The sequence below is a fragment of the Mesocricetus auratus genome, unplaced genomic scaffold (assembly GCF_017639785.1).
Source record: "Mesocricetus auratus isolate SY011 unplaced genomic scaffold, BCM_Maur_2.0 Super-Scaffold_100009, whole genome shotgun sequence".
Lineage (NCBI taxonomy): Eukaryota > Metazoa > Chordata > Mammalia > Rodentia > Cricetidae > Mesocricetus > Mesocricetus auratus.
The window spans coordinates 61,417,037-61,432,331 of NW_024429193.1; the positions used below are offsets into that span (position 1 = coordinate 61,417,037).

General features: G+C 46.8%; 1 long non-coding RNA gene across 2 annotated transcripts in view; it reads left to right on the forward strand.

Annotated features, from left to right (window-relative positions):
• Positions 1 to 14,753, forward strand: part of LOC121142410 — a 36,158-nt gene extending 21,405 nt beyond the window's left edge. Inside the window, exons 2-4 of one of the 2 annotated variants that reach the window (XR_005879428.1) lie at positions 11,044 to 11,156; positions 11,468 to 11,537; positions 14,417 to 14,753. This is a non-coding gene — a long non-coding RNA (uncharacterized LOC121142410). Of the gene's footprint in view, positions 1 to 10,845; positions 11,157 to 11,467; positions 11,538 to 14,416 lie in introns of those variants that run through there. The other variant, XR_005879427.1, reaches the window with a different exon arrangement.
• Positions 14,754 to 15,295: the final 542 nt, after the last annotated feature.

A 15,295-nucleotide genomic window follows, 5' to 3' on the forward strand; every position in this document is an offset into this window, starting at 1 on the left:
GCTCTACACTGGAATCAAAAGAAGAGACTCATGGCCTGCGTTTGCCCCGTGTGTCTTGCTACACCGTGATGAGCTCTCCGGGGTCCCATCTGCATGTTGCAGCAATGTTGAAGGCGTTCTCTGAGGATGGCAGTGTGAGACCCGGAAGCCCAGACTTCCTACCCACTGACCAAAGGCTGCCCAGAAACCAAACTTGTTTTATTTATTTATTTATTTATTTTTTGGTTTTTCGAGACAGGGTTTCTCTATGGCTTTGGAGGCTGTCCTGGAACTAGCTCTTGTAGACCAGGCTGGCCTCGAACTCACAGAGATCCGCCTGCCTCTGCCTCCCGAGTGCTGGGATTAAAGGCGTGCGCCACCAACGCCCGGCCCAAACTTGTTTTAATTTCATTTTTATCCTTTGAGGATTTTCTACAAGAATACAGTGCAATGACTATATCCATACCCACATTTCTCTCCACTCCACCCTACACCATCCAATATATTTAACCTTCAGCTGGATGCCATCCGCCGTTTCTCGTTTCTTCCTTCCTCGTCTTCACTGAGTCCAGTTACTGCGTATGCGCGTGGGTGTGGGCCATCCACTGTGGCAAGGGAACCCTATCATTGGCCGCATCCTCAGAGAACGCACTAGTCGGGGCTTCAAAGGCCTACAGCAGCTCTTCTCAACAGTCACCTGCGGGGAAGCGGCAGGCAAGGAGGACAGCTGTGTGGCTGCTGAGGCCGGGTTGGAGAGATTTAACACTGAGCCAGACATCAGCCAAGGCTTCGAAGCTGCAAAGAGGAGCTCTTCCCCAGAGACAGGAGCAGAGCATGGCCTGCGGGCATCTTGATGGGAGTCCCGGCTAGTCTCCACAGCCGGAAGACGGAAACGCCGCGTTTCTGGTGGAAAGAAGGAGGGAAGGGAGGGGAGGAAGAGGAAGGGAAGGAGGGGATAGTACTAGGGCGAGGAAATGGAAGTCGAATGGCTGACACGCACTAGTCATGAACAAAACATTGTTAAAGCGCCACTGAGCAGGCAAGTCAAAATGAGAAGTTATCTGAGTAGGTGGAATACCCTTGTGACCCCAGCACTTAGGAGGCCGAAGTGGGAGAATTCAGTGTTGGAGGCTAGCCTGAGCTACATAGACAATGATTTATAAATAATAACAACAAGAATAATAAAAAGCTGAGGAGTCGGTGGGCAGAGGCACTTTCTGCCAAGTCTGGTGACCCAAGTCCCATCTCTGGGTCCCACAGTGTAGAAGGAGGGAACACCCTCTCAGAAGTTGGCCTCTAATTGACAAATAGGTGCTATGACACCACCCACCCACCTGCCAATAAATAAATAAATAGATTTTTAAGTTGGTAATATTCAAGGTTAGGAGTGGGTAGGGACAGGCATTTCCATTTTATTGTGGTGAGATATAATGGTGGGGTAGTTTTAGAATGCCCACATTAAGCAAATTTCAAATGGGAGTCCGTTTCCGAAGATCTCGAGGGAAACCGGCAAGCTTGAACAGGGTGACCCTGCAGCAGGGCATAGCAATGAAAAAGCCAGAGCAGCCAATGCAGACTATTGTTACTGCCCCATTCTACAGTGCCTTGGTAAGTGTGCAGCTTGTGTGCGCATGCTTACATGGTGGGACAGGAAAGGAATGCGGCAGGGGTGCTCACTTTGGCAGCGCGTATGCTAAAATTAGAGCAATACCAGGGGCAGCATGGTCCCTATGCAGGGAGCACACAAATTTGTGAAGTCTTCTGTGTTAGAAAAAGAAAAAAAATGCAGTTGGGGTAGAAAAGGAAAGAACTATAGTTCAATCAAAACTACATATAGCCGTGCGTTGGTGGCGCACGCCTTTAATCCCAGCATTTGGGAGGCAGAGGCAGGTGGATCTCTGTGAGTTTGAGGCCAGCCTGGTCTACGGAGTGAGTTCCAGGACAGCCAAGGCCACACAGAGAAACTCTGTCTTGAAAAACAGAAAAACAACAACAATGAAACAACTACATATAAAAGTATTTAAATAAGATAGACTAATTAATTAAATAGCATATGTATTTTTGTACTTATAGGTGACTAGGAAATCATTTGTAGATATAAACCATTTTTATGTAAGTATAACTAACAATACCCACCTTTGTTTTGAGTGCATTTCATGTAGCACAGGCTGGCCTCAAACCTACCATGTAGTGAGGATAACTCTGAGCCTCCAATTCTGCTGCTGTCCCCTGCTGAGTGCAGGCCTTGCCTGGTTTATGTGTGCAGGGGATTGAACCCAGTACCTAGTGCATGCCAAGCCAGCACTCTGCCAACTGAGCCACCCCCCCCCGGTCACATTTTTGTTTTTGTATTTGTTTTTGAGACAGAAGCTCTCCTAGGTAACCCTGGATGGTCTGGAACTTGAGGCAATTCCCCTGCGTCCATCTCTCCAGTGCTGGTATTACAGCCCCGTGCCACCACGTCTGGCTACAGTGGCTAATTTTAGAGATTTTTACATTTCATATTGTGTATCAATTTAACACTTTTTAAAAAACCTTCTTTTTGGTGTTGAGAATTGATAACTATACGCTTTTAAGTTTTATACTGAGCTTAAAATGTATGTATAATTTAAGAACTGAAATAGTGAAAGGATATAGTAATGATACTGCCTATGAGATAACACAGCAAGGCTGGAGAGATGGCTCTGCAGTTATGAGTGCACAATTGCTCTTCCAGAGGACCCACGTTTGGTTCACAGGCAGCTCACAACTCCTGTAATTCTAGCTCCAGGGGACCAGGTGCCTCTGGCTTCTGTAGGCACCCACACATACCCACAAAGGGACACACACAAGTACATATAATCAAAAAAGAAATACATCTTCAAAACAAAGCAAACCAGCAACACAGACATTATGGGGGAAGGGCACAGGCTTAAGGACTGGTAGTGAATGGGTCAGTGGGAGTCCTATGCAGGCACTTTTGCCCATGGCCATCAAAAGGAAGAGTGCCGTGCCGAGCAATGTGGGAATTCCAGCCTCATGGAACTACCTGGGCAAGCAGGCTGAACATAGGCAGTCACAACAGTTACCATTTGTTAACCATTTAACTTGCACTGTTCTAAGCCCTCAGGGATAGAAGGCTGAACCACACCCACTCCCATAAAGGCGGACTGACACTAACTTCTATAAACTCTTTATTAAGGTGGCTATGCTAATCTCCGACAACTCCATAAAGTGGATACTCCATTAGGTTCAATTTTCAAATAAGGAAGTGACAGCTGAAAAAGGGGGAGTAACTTGCTCAGAGTCACACGGTGGAGCCCGTGGTTTGATTCCTGGTTTTGACTTCAGATTTTTGTACCTCTACACCACTGGGAGGAGTCACCCAGTCCCATTGTAGCCTTTGACACTGGGGTTTGCTGAGTCATATCGCTTGGGATTATTGTTTGGAGGGCGGGCCAGTACATTCAATTCATCACTTTTTAAAAAAATAGTATTTGAAGAGAAGCAAAGGTCAGCTTCTCACGTGTCCTTGCAGCAGGAAGAAGCATGCAATTGCTCTGGGTGGAGTAGTCACAGTGCTGCAGGAACACACACACACACACACACACACACACACGGCCAGAGCACACACACTGCAGGAACACACACACACACTGCAGGAACACACACACATTCTGCAGGAACACACACACTCTGCAGGAACACACACACACACACACTCTGCAGGAACACACACACACTCTGCAGGAACACACACACACACACTCTGCAGGAACACACACACACACAAACACACACACACACACTGCAGGAACACACACACATTCTGCAGGAACACACACACACTCTGCAGGAACACACATACACACACACTCTGCAGGAACACACACACAAACACACACACACACACACACACACGGCCCAGAGCACACACACTGCAGGAACACACACACACTCTGCAGGAACACACACACACACACACACGGACACGGACACACACACACACACACACGGACACACACACACGGACACACGGCCCAGAGCTGTCAGGGTTTCACCAGAACTTGACAGGCAGAGACAGTGACCTCTGAGTGCAACAGGAAAGCTCTCAGGCTGCTTCTAGATGAAGTTCAGTCACATCTGCCCTCTGGGCCTGTGACTCAGCAGATTCAGGGTTTGGAGGGCTGGGGCAGTTGCGCAAGCCCAGATCACTGGCTCCGGCCACATAGAGAATGTGGAGTCCTAGCCCTCTTCAGCAAGTACTAGCTCTTCCCTTGAGAAATAACTAACCACTTGGGGGCTTCTGGATCTCAACAAAAGCCAATGACTCATCTCTCCTCCTAAACCAGGGATTAACTTATTTACCCGGAGAGCCAGGCTGAGCCTGAGAACACACCGAGGGCCAGGGAGGCTGCAGATCCCTAGTTTGCCCCGGCTTGCCAATAATCTCTCCTTCCTCCGCCCACTGCAGGGGATTCAGGAGCACATGTGAGGGATAATGAGAACAGCATTCCAGCCTGGGTTGTGGGGGGCGGGGGTGGGGCGGGGTGGGGAGGCGCCTCCCCGTATGCTACCAGCTCAGAGACCTATTATTAACAGATAAACCACAAACTTTTAGAACCACACTACCTGTGTTTGCATTCTGGTCTCACCAGTTACTAGATACAAATTGGGGTACATGGTTTAACCTTTCTGTTTCATCTCTGCAAGAATAACCAGTTTGGAAAATTAAGTGAGAAAACGTGCAAAAAGCACCCAGGACCCATTGTGTATTAAATGTGACTGCAGTTACAGTAGCAAGGCCCAACCCCTCGCCCACATGTGAGTCTCATTATGCAGCTCTGGCTAGCCTGGAACTCAATGTATATAGACCAGACTGCTGGCCTTGAACTCACAGAGATGCACAGCCACCTTAGTGCTGGGGTTAAGGGTGTGGGCCCTCTTGAGATTGTTTACTGGAGACATGTGTGTGTGTGTGTGTGTGTGTGTGTGTGTGTGTGTGTGTGTGTGTGTGTGTGTGGTCACAGCCAGGGGTCTGTGCTTAGCTTCACTGAGCTACAGCTTAAGATACCCATGCGCCAATGTGATGGCTCAGCAGTTAGGAGCACTGGCTGCTTTTCCAGAGAGCCCAGGTCCAGTTCCCAGCACCCACAGGGTGGCTCACACCATATGTAACTCCAGTCCCTGGGATCCAAGTGGCACTGTGTGCACATGGCACACAGACGTACTCACACTCAAGATACACATTTAAAGATAGAAAGGAAGGAAGGGAGCTGGCGATACACACTTAGCACTTTAACCACAACAAAAATGTTATAAAACATAGGATCTTAAACAGACTCGACTTTTTAAAATTTCACATTTATTTACGTATTTGTGTGTGCGTGTGGGGGCCATGCGTGTAGCATGGTGTGCATGGGGAAGTCTTAGGACAACTTTGGGGAGTGGGTTCTCTCCTTCTACTAGGTGGGTTTGGGGAACTGAGCTTGGTGGCAAGTGCCTTTACCTGCAGAGTCATTCTGCAAGCCACAAACATAAAATTTCATAATTCAAATATTCACTTTCTCTAAGAGCTTACACACACACACACACACACAATGATTTGTACATACTCTCTCTCACACACACACACAGGCACACAATAAACAAATTAAAATGTAATTTAATATTGTTTAAAAAGTATCGTAAAATCTAGGAAATCAGTGGTCTTTGCATCAAATTGCAAATAACGAATAATAGCCTCTTTACTAAAAAATAAATAAAAAGGGGACAGGAGAAATGACTCAGAGGTTAAGAGTACTTACTTCTCTTATAGAGGACCTGGGTTCAGTTTCCAGAATCCTTACTGAGTGGCTCATAACTGCCCGTGACTCCCACTCCAGAGAATCTGCTGGCCTCAACCAGCACATGCATACATACACACAGAGACACATGAATAAAAACAAGATTAGTAGATAAATTCCTTGAGAGGTGGTCTTGGAAGTTGGTGGAGAAGGAAAATCCTCCAGTGGACAAAGCAAAGTCTGAGTGCTGCCTTGAAGTTGACAAATGCAAATACTTTGGCTGGGTACAGAGACTGGGTAGGGTGAGATCAGAGTGCTAGGGAAAGGGGGCCTGGGAAGAAGGCCCCTAAATGGACCCCCCGGGGAAAAACCCAGGCTAGGGGGGCCTTCCCCAGCGGTGCCGAAGGTCCTCTTGGCACACAGAAGCTGCCAAACCAGCTCACTGCCTGTGAAGGGCTGCTTACATTGGCCCTCTTCCAGCAGGGAGGGTGTAGAAATATGCTTTCTCTACAAGGAAGTGTCAAGGGTTTAGTTTGTTTACTTGCCTTGCTACGTGCACCTGCTACCTGGCCCCCTGTGGCATTCTGGGGTGTTTTAAGTGCACTTAGGGTGTCCCACACTCTGGTTTCTGACCAAGGTTCTCAGTTCACATGCTGTGTTAGTTTGCTTTCTATTGCTGTGGTTAAAAGCGTGTTACCGAAAGCATCTTGGGGAGGAAAGGGTTTATTTGGCTTACAGATTACAGTCCATCTTCAGGGAAAGCAAAGGCAGGAACTGATGCAGAGGCCGTGGAGGAGCTGACTACTGGCTTGCTGAGTCTGCTTTCTTATGCCTACTGAGGGGGGACAGTAGTTCTGATTTTTTTTGTCAAGTCAACACAAACTGGGGTCTTCTGGGAAGAGGGAACCTCAACTGAGAAAATGCCTTCATCCAAGCGGGCATTTTCTTGATAATGATTGATGTGAGAAGGGCTGGTCACAGTGGGCAGGTGATCCTGGGAGGTCTGAATTAGCCGAATGTGAGCCTGGGGAGCAAGTCAGTAAGCAGCATCCCCCATGGTCTTTGCTTGGATTCTCGCCTTGGCTTCCCTCAGTGACGCACCGTGATTGTGACTTGAACCTCCCCAAGTTGCTGTTGGTCAAGGTGTCTATCCCAGCAATAGAAAGCAAACTAGAATAGTGCTCAGAAAGATTTTCTTCCATTAGCAGTGACTCAACTGGACAGCTGCCTGGCTTGTTTGAGCTCTTCAAGCCATTGAGTTATCAGGTAGAAAAGGGGAACAGATGTTAAATGGGAGATTTATGACTTAGAAGAAATAGTGTTACCTTTACATAGTGGGGTCAGGGAGGAGGGAGAATGCAGTGCAGGGGAACACTCGGGGGTACCTTGTACCCCTGTGTCCCAAAGTTCAAGTTAACAGAACCCCAAAGCAGCAGGAACAAGCAGTTACAAGTTTAGATCCTCCAGGAATGAAGGGCTTTGGTTACTCCATAAGGAAAGAACCTGGGCCAACTGGAGTCTGGTACTAGGAGCCTTTATCATTTATTACAGAAGTAGGTATCTAGGTATCTAGGTATCAACTCCAGAATATTTGTTACTATGAATTTGGCCCCAGAGAAAGGAACTCCTTCTCACAGGGCGTCAGCAGTAAGAGCTGCAGTCTCAGGATCTCACACTGCAGAGCCTTACTCTTCCTTTTCATGTAGCACTGAGAAGCCCCCTTTAGTCAGTTAACAGCACCTGTGGCAAGTCCTGTCTCCCCTGAGACTTAAGTTTGCCAGGATGTTTAGGAAGTCCTGTCCAGGGGGGAGACAGGAGGCACCTGCTTTTCTTAAGATCCTACCTGCCTTCCTGGCTCTGAGAGAGATGCATGCCCAGAGAGTTGTTAAATGTGCCGGTGGATATAAAAACTACAAGTCTTGCGGAATCGAGAGAACTTTTAGAAGAAGAAACTTTTGGAGGCTTTGTAGAAGGAACTTTTAGATCTTAAGAGAACCTTAAGAGAGCTTATAGAGGGAAAATTACTAGAGAGAACTTTAAAGGAGAAATCTTAAAGAGAGCCTTTGAGAGAACTTTTGGGAAGAACAATTTTTGAAGAATCAAGAGCCATGAGAGGAACACGTGTGTGAGCCGATTTATTTCCTTTTTACCCTCAGATCAGAACTTTTCAGCAAGCCCCTAGCCCGACTGCTGTAAGTCTCCTCTCTGAACCCCCAGCAGGTTGGTTGTGGAACACACTGGTGAGGTGGTCGGTTGCCCAGACTTTAGGCTCAAAGCTGAGTGCGCATGCGTGCTGGCTGTGTACTGCTCTCATCATGAGTTCCCACATCTGTTCCGTGGGGAAGACAATAACTCCTTCCTGAAACAGTAATTGTGAGAATTAAGGGATGCCTGTAAAGTTCTTAGAACAGGGCCCAGCATGTAAGAAACACTCTGTAAATATGGACTATTAGCAAAGTAAAGGAACGAGAAACACAAAGGGCCATAAATACCATCTTAGCCTGGGGGCCAGTTGAAAACGTGAGACCAGTGCACACAAAACTCTGGGCAGAAATGCTTATAGCAGGCAAAACCGGAAGGAAAGCAACCCAGATGCCCTTGAAACTTGTGAATGATTAAACAAATGTTAGCAATCCACATCACGATGCATTTAATACTCAGGAGTAAAAAGGGACTAACTATTGATACGCACGACAACTGAGTGAGTCTGCAGAAACAATGCCCAGTGTAAAAGGTTACACAGCACATGTACATGCATAGAACATTTTTGAAATGACAAAATTGTAGTGTTAAACTTACTGGTTGATGCCAAGAGTTAAGAGGATGTGGGGAAGGGAAGAAAGTGACCCTGCCATCTAAGGGACCTTGGGGACCTTGGTAGTGACAGAAACGTTCTGTATGTTTACAAGGTAGCACGTGACTGTCAGCCCAGCGTGCTCGGGAGCTTGAGGCAGGAGGATGGTGAGTTTGAAGTCAGCATGGGGCGGGGAATAACAAAAAGAAAAAGAAATGCTTCTTCATATTGGCTGTATCAGTCAAAAGCCTGGCTGTGGTATTGTACTAGAACTCTGCAGGTATTGCTACTGAGGAGATGTGTAAAGGGGACCCTGCCTCTATCTTGTTTCTCACAACTGCAGTTATAAGAACAAACAAAGCTTCAGTAAAATATGGGAGCCTGGTGTGGTGGCACATGCCCCTAAACATGGCACCTGGCAGGCAGAGGCAATCTCTAGGGCTTTAAAGCTGGCCAGCTCTGTCTACATAGTGAGTTCCAGGCCAGCCAGGGCTGCATAGTAAGACCCTGCCTGATGGGGGCAGTATAGCTGAATGGTAAAGTTAACTATGTAAGAGTACTTGGCTTCAATATTCTGACCCCTTCAGATTGGGGGTGGGGTACAAGTTGAGATTATAGCTCAGCTGATAGAATCCTTGGCTATCAGGTACAGAGTCCAGGCTTAGATCCCCGGCGCTATAAACACTATGGTGGTGCATGCTTGTAACCTCAGAACTCTGTAGTGTTGTGACACACTGTGGTTGCAGAACATAGAGAAATCAACTTAGAACTGGCCTGGAAATTTCTTTCCTAGTGGCTAAGTTTCATAGACTAGACAAAAGGTACCATGCAAGTCACTACCGGGGGAGAAAAGTCATCAATGAACTTATCTGTTATGGTGGAGAGAAAGGAGAGAGGCCAAGACCTGCCTGCCTCTTCAGATGGAGGGGGTTGGGATTAGGTGGTGGCTGGGGCTTAAAGGGACCTCCTGTGCCTTCTTAGAGATAGGAGGATACTGCTTGCCATGCACGGAGGGGTGACGCCCTCTGCAGGGTCCCCAAGGGGTGAGGGCCAAGGTGTGTGCCTGGATGCTAACAGAAGGGATGGGCTAGAAGCCTGGGAGTGCTGTTATGGCTGTTGTACTGATGGACTACAGCAGCTATGATTACCTACACAAGGTCAAGCCAATCAGCATTCCAGCATGGATGTGGGCGGGGCTCAAGAGGCCTCCCCCTGGTGGAGGAGCTATTGGCCCTTGATGGCTGCTGAGGGAGGGAGAGTAATTTTCCTTCTGCAATGTAGTCACAATTTTGTTTTGTTTTGTTTTGTTTTTTGTTTTTCAAGACAGGGTATCTCTGTATTGTTTTGGAGGCTGTCCTGGAACTCAATCTGTAGACCAGGCTGACCTTGAATTCACAGAGATCCGCCTGCCTCTGCCTCCCGAGTGTATACGCCACCAACGCCCGGCCCTGGTAGTCACAATTTTTAAGGCTTATTTTTATTTTGTGTAAGTGGGTTTTTGCCTGCATGAATGTTTTTGTAAACTTCTGTCCTTAGTGCTCAAGGAAGCCAGAAGGAGGTTGTAAGGAGTCTTTTTCTGTCCCGCCAGCCAGCTCCCAAATAATGACACAGAGACTTCTTATTGATTATGCAAGATTGGCCTTTAGCTTAGCCTTGTCCCCAACTAGCTCTTATAACTTAACCCATTTGTATTAATCTGTGTTTTATCACGTGGTGTTACCTCTCTTCTATCTTGCACCCCATTTCCTCTCTGTGTTTCCATGGCCTCTTTGGCATGCCCGGATCCATCTCCTCCTTCCTCTCTGCCTCTATTTCCCACCTACACCTCCTGCCTAGCTATTGGCCGTTCAACTTCTTATCACACCAATCCCAGCAGTACATCTTCACAGTGTACAAGCATCCCACAGCAGGGGTGTCAGCAGCTCCTGAACTGGAGTCGCAGAAGATTGTGATCACTACGTGGGTGCTGGGGACCAAATCCCAGTCCTCCACAAGAGCAACGAGTGCTCTGAGCCAATGAGCCATCTCTCCAGCATCCCAGGGCATTAATTTTTAAATAATCTGCTCATAAATGGTTGTTAAATGCTATTACATGCTATTTCTGCTTCCATTGAAATAGTTATATAATTGCTTCCTCTCTCTGTCTCTCTCTCTCTCTTTCATCTCTCTCTCTCTTTCTCTCTGTCTCTCTCTCTCTCCCCCCCTCCTCTCTCTCTGGTTTTTTGAGACAGGGTTTCTCTGTGTAGCCTTGGCTGTCCTGGAACTTACTTTGTAGACCAGACTGGGCTTGAACTCACAGAGATCTGCCTGCCTCTGCCTCCTGAGTGCTGGGGTTAAAGGCGTGGGCCACCACTGTCAGCAGTCTCTCTCTCTCTTAAATGTTTATTTATTCTTCTTTCATTATTACATCCTAACTACAATCACCCCCCCCATTCTCTCTGACCCTTCCCCCAACTTCCTATCTCCCCCAGATCCAATTCTCTGTTTCCCTTCATAAAAACACAGGCCTCCCAGGGATATCAACCAAACATGGCGTAGCAAGTTCCAATAAAGGCACACACCCTCATATCAAGGCTGCATGAGGCAAACCAGCAGGAAGAAAAGGGTTCCAAAAGCAGGTAAGATTCAGCAACATCTCCCAGTCTCTGTGAGCCCATGAATCCTCCTTAGTTGACCCTGGGGGCTGTCTCAGGGTATCCTTTGACCCCTTTGGCTCCTACAATTCTTCCTCCCCCTCCTCAGCAGGATTCTCCCAGCTCTACCTAATGTTTAGCTGTGGTCTCTGCATCTGCTCCCATCAGTTGCTGGGTGAAGCCTCTCATGATGATTATGGTAGGCCTAGGTCTATGAGTATAGCAGAATATCATTAGGAATCACTTCATTGACTTTCCAATTTATTTTATTTTTGACCAGTTGTGTTTTATCCTAGGTCTCTGGGCTGTCCAGCGTCAGTTCCTGACCCTCCAAGCAGTGTCAAGTGTGGGCTCTCTCTTTATCTGGTAAATTACATGATGAATTATTTAGTTTGCTGTTCAGTCAATTCTCACAAATATAGTTTGAACCTAAACTTACCTAAAGCCTTAGTAACTCCACAGAGGAATAAAACCAGATGGTAATCTAATCTGACTTTTGGGAATGCATGCTATTTTTTATAGATTTATGATTTTACTTCATGCGTATGAATATTGTATGCATGCAGATTGAATCTCCTGGAACTGGGGCCCCAGGTTGGGTGCATGAGAACTGAGTTCCAGTCCTCTGCAAGAGTGCTCTTAACTACTGAGCCCAGGCACATATACCCTCGGCAGGGAGCCCTCTCACCTCCAAACTCAACGTTTATTCATTTGAGTCAGGATGCATTAGGGGAAGTCTGATATCAAAAGCAGGTAGGTTCCTGTGTCACGGTTGGGTGTGGAGTATCCCCAACCCTTCCAAACCCTATCTCTGAAGTTCAAGAACAATGGAAGGTGTGATATTGGCAGAATGCAGGGAACATAATGTGTATAGTTTGTTTCCCTCTGGGCACTGGCTTCTTAGCAGGTGAGGTACTCAAGGGGATACGTGGGCCCCATGGTCACGGGAGAACTCATGTCCTCCTGTGCCCACTCTTCAGAGCACGAAAGTGACTCTGTGAGTGGCAGTAAAAGCCCCGTGATTAAGTGGAGTATTTTAACTGTGCCTGTTGAGAATGCTTGAGGCAGGGCTGGAGAGATGGCTCGGGCTTAAGAGCTCTGGCTACTCTCCCAGAAGACCCAGGTTAGAGTCTCAGCACAAACACGCCAACTAACAACTGTCTGTAACTCATTCCAGCCACACTCTGGCTTTTCTGTGCTCTTGTCACATACATAGTACAGGCAAAATACACATAGAATTAAAAAACTGTTTAAAAGAAAGAAAGCTTGGTTGTGGCAGAGTGGGTTGCAGAGGAGCCCCAGAGGTTAAGAGCACTCCCTGCTGTTCAGAGAACCAGAGTTTGGCCATCTGCACATCTGTCTGACAGCTCACAGTTGCCTGTAACTGCAGCTCCAGAGATCGCACACTCTCTTCTGACCTCCTTGGACATTCACACATATGGCATATGCATACACAGTTACACAATGTCTTAGCTAGGGCCTCTATTGATCTCTTGTTGGGTTTCCGGCCAAAAGGGAAGGTTGTCTGGTTGCTTCTCTGATCTAGCAGGTTTTTTTTTTAAGGATTTATTTATTTATTACATATACAGTGTTCTGCCTGCATGCCAGAAGAGGGCACCAGGTTGAATTGTAGATGGTTGTGAGCCACATGTGGTTGCTGGGAATTGAACTCAGGACCTCTGGAAGAGCAGTCAGTGCTCTTAACCTCTGAGCCATCTCTCCAGCCCCCATCTAGCAGGTTTTTACGCCAACATCTGACTCACGAATCTTTACTGGTAAATAGAACAACTTAGATGAAAATAACAGCAACAAGAGAGGCTTATGGAGGTGAGGTGACTAAGTTTTGGCTGAAGTCCAACTATCAGTAGGTCCAGTGGGTCCCTGAATTTATCCTGTGGTTATTACCTCAGTGTCAGGATGCCTAATTGGGGTAGATATACTTAAAAGTTGGTGGAATTCCCACATTGGTTCCCTGACCTGTGGAGTGAGAGCTATTATGGTTGGAAAGGCAAATGGAAGCTGTTGGAGTTGCCTCTGCTAGGGAAAAAAAAAAGTGAATCAAAACCAGTATTGCACCCTAGAGGAATTGCAGGAATTAGTGCCAACATCAAAGACTCGAAAGATGAAGGACTTGGGATTTCCATCACAGCTTCCTTTGACTCCTATCTGACTGGGCGGAAGGCAGGTGGATCGTGGAGAATGACAGTGGACTGTTGCAAACTTAATCAAGTAGTGACTCTGATTGCAGCTGCCGTACCAAATGCAGTGTCTTCACGCGAACAGATTAACACATCTCCTGGTACATGGGATGCAACTGTTGGTCTAGAAAATGCCTTTATTTATCTCAGTACCTGTCCATAAGGGCCACCAGAAGCAATTTCAGTTGGCAAGATCAGCAGTACACCTTTGTAGCTTCACCTCAAGGATATATTAACTCTCCTGCTCTGTGTCATAACTTAGCTCAAAAAGATATTGACGGCCTTGTCTCGCCACAAAATATCAATTTGCCCACTGGATTGACTGCTAATTAAAACCATGAGGAGGAAGCAACAACAGGTCCAGGCTGTGCAGGCTGCGCTACCGCTTGGGCCGTATGACCTGATGATACCTGAGGTCTCAGTGCCAGATACGGATGGTGTTTGGAGCATGTGGCAGGCTCCTATAGGTGAACCACAGAGGATGGAATGGAAGCCCGCTGACGTTCTTGCTGGGGGTAGAGGGAATACAGAATGGGTAATAGAGAAAGTCGATTATAAATACCAGCTAAGACCACATGACTAGTTACCTAGTTACAGAAATGGATTATAACTGCCATGAGTGTTTCTGTCATATTTTGTTAAGAATGTGTTTGTACAGGTATTTATGTTTCTTTCCTTGATTTATTATGTAATATAACATTAATCAAAAGAATATCGGTGATTAGTTGGGCGTTGGTGACGCACGCCTTTAATCCCAGCACTCGGGAGGCAGAGGCAGGTGGATCTCTGTGAGTTTGAGGCCAGCCTGGTCTACAGAGCGAGTTCCAGGACAGTCTCCAAAACAATATAGAGAAACCCTACCTCAAAAAAACAAACAAACAAAAAAATAGAATATCAGTGATTATCATGTTTAAGTTTGTGGTACTAAAAGAATATACATATATATGTGTGTGATATATCATATATATATGTACATATATGATTCATTCTCTAAGTTCTGTTCCTCTAAAAAAACCTGACTAGAATACTTTCTCCCCTCTTCTGCAGGATTCCCTGAGCTCTACCTAATGTTGGGCTGTGAGTCTGCATCTGTTTCCACCACTTGCTGGATGAAGCCTCTCTGATGACAATTGGGCTACACACCAATCTATGTGTATAGCAGAATATAGTTAGGCATCATTACATTGACATTTTTAACCCACAGAATCAACTATTCTGGGCTCACGGGGGCCTCACAGAGAGTGAACTGACAACCAGGGAGCCTCTTGCTGGCTTTCAGGATCCTACTCCTCATACTGGGTCACTTTGCCCAGCCTTAGTCTTACTGCAACTTGGTATGATATCCACGGGAGGCCTTCCCTTTCCTGAAAGAAGCAAAGCAGGAGTGGACTGGGGGGGGTGGAAATGGGGGTGAGGATGGGGGTGGGGGGATGTTAGAGGTAGGAGTCGGGAGATGGGAAGGGGAGGAGAGGAGGGAGACTGCAGCCAGGCTGTAAAATTAATTAGTAATTTTAAAAAAGAACCTTGACTAATAGACTGGCCCAGAGGTTAAAGCAGCAAAGGAGGCAGACAGTATGGAAGTAGCGATGTCAAGCTTCCTCATCCTGTGTCGGCCCTCATCGCACACTCTCATGGGTGCAAGTAAACAGAGTTGGCACTGAGCAACGGCCAGCTTCACGTTCCTAAAAGTAACCTAAGTGGTCACTGTCGTCATAACCCATGTATCAGAGCTGTCACCTACAGCAAAACATGCTGAACTGTCTAAGTCCCCAGATGAGTGGTTTCCAGCCGACTGGAAGCAAGTGAAGTGGAGGGTTTCAAATGAGCGCTCGTGAACACTGCAGCGGCCAGCAAGCATTATTTATGTCTTCTGTTTATGTTGTTATTTGCATAGTGTTTCGTTAGCAATGGCTGCTGAGTTTCTTA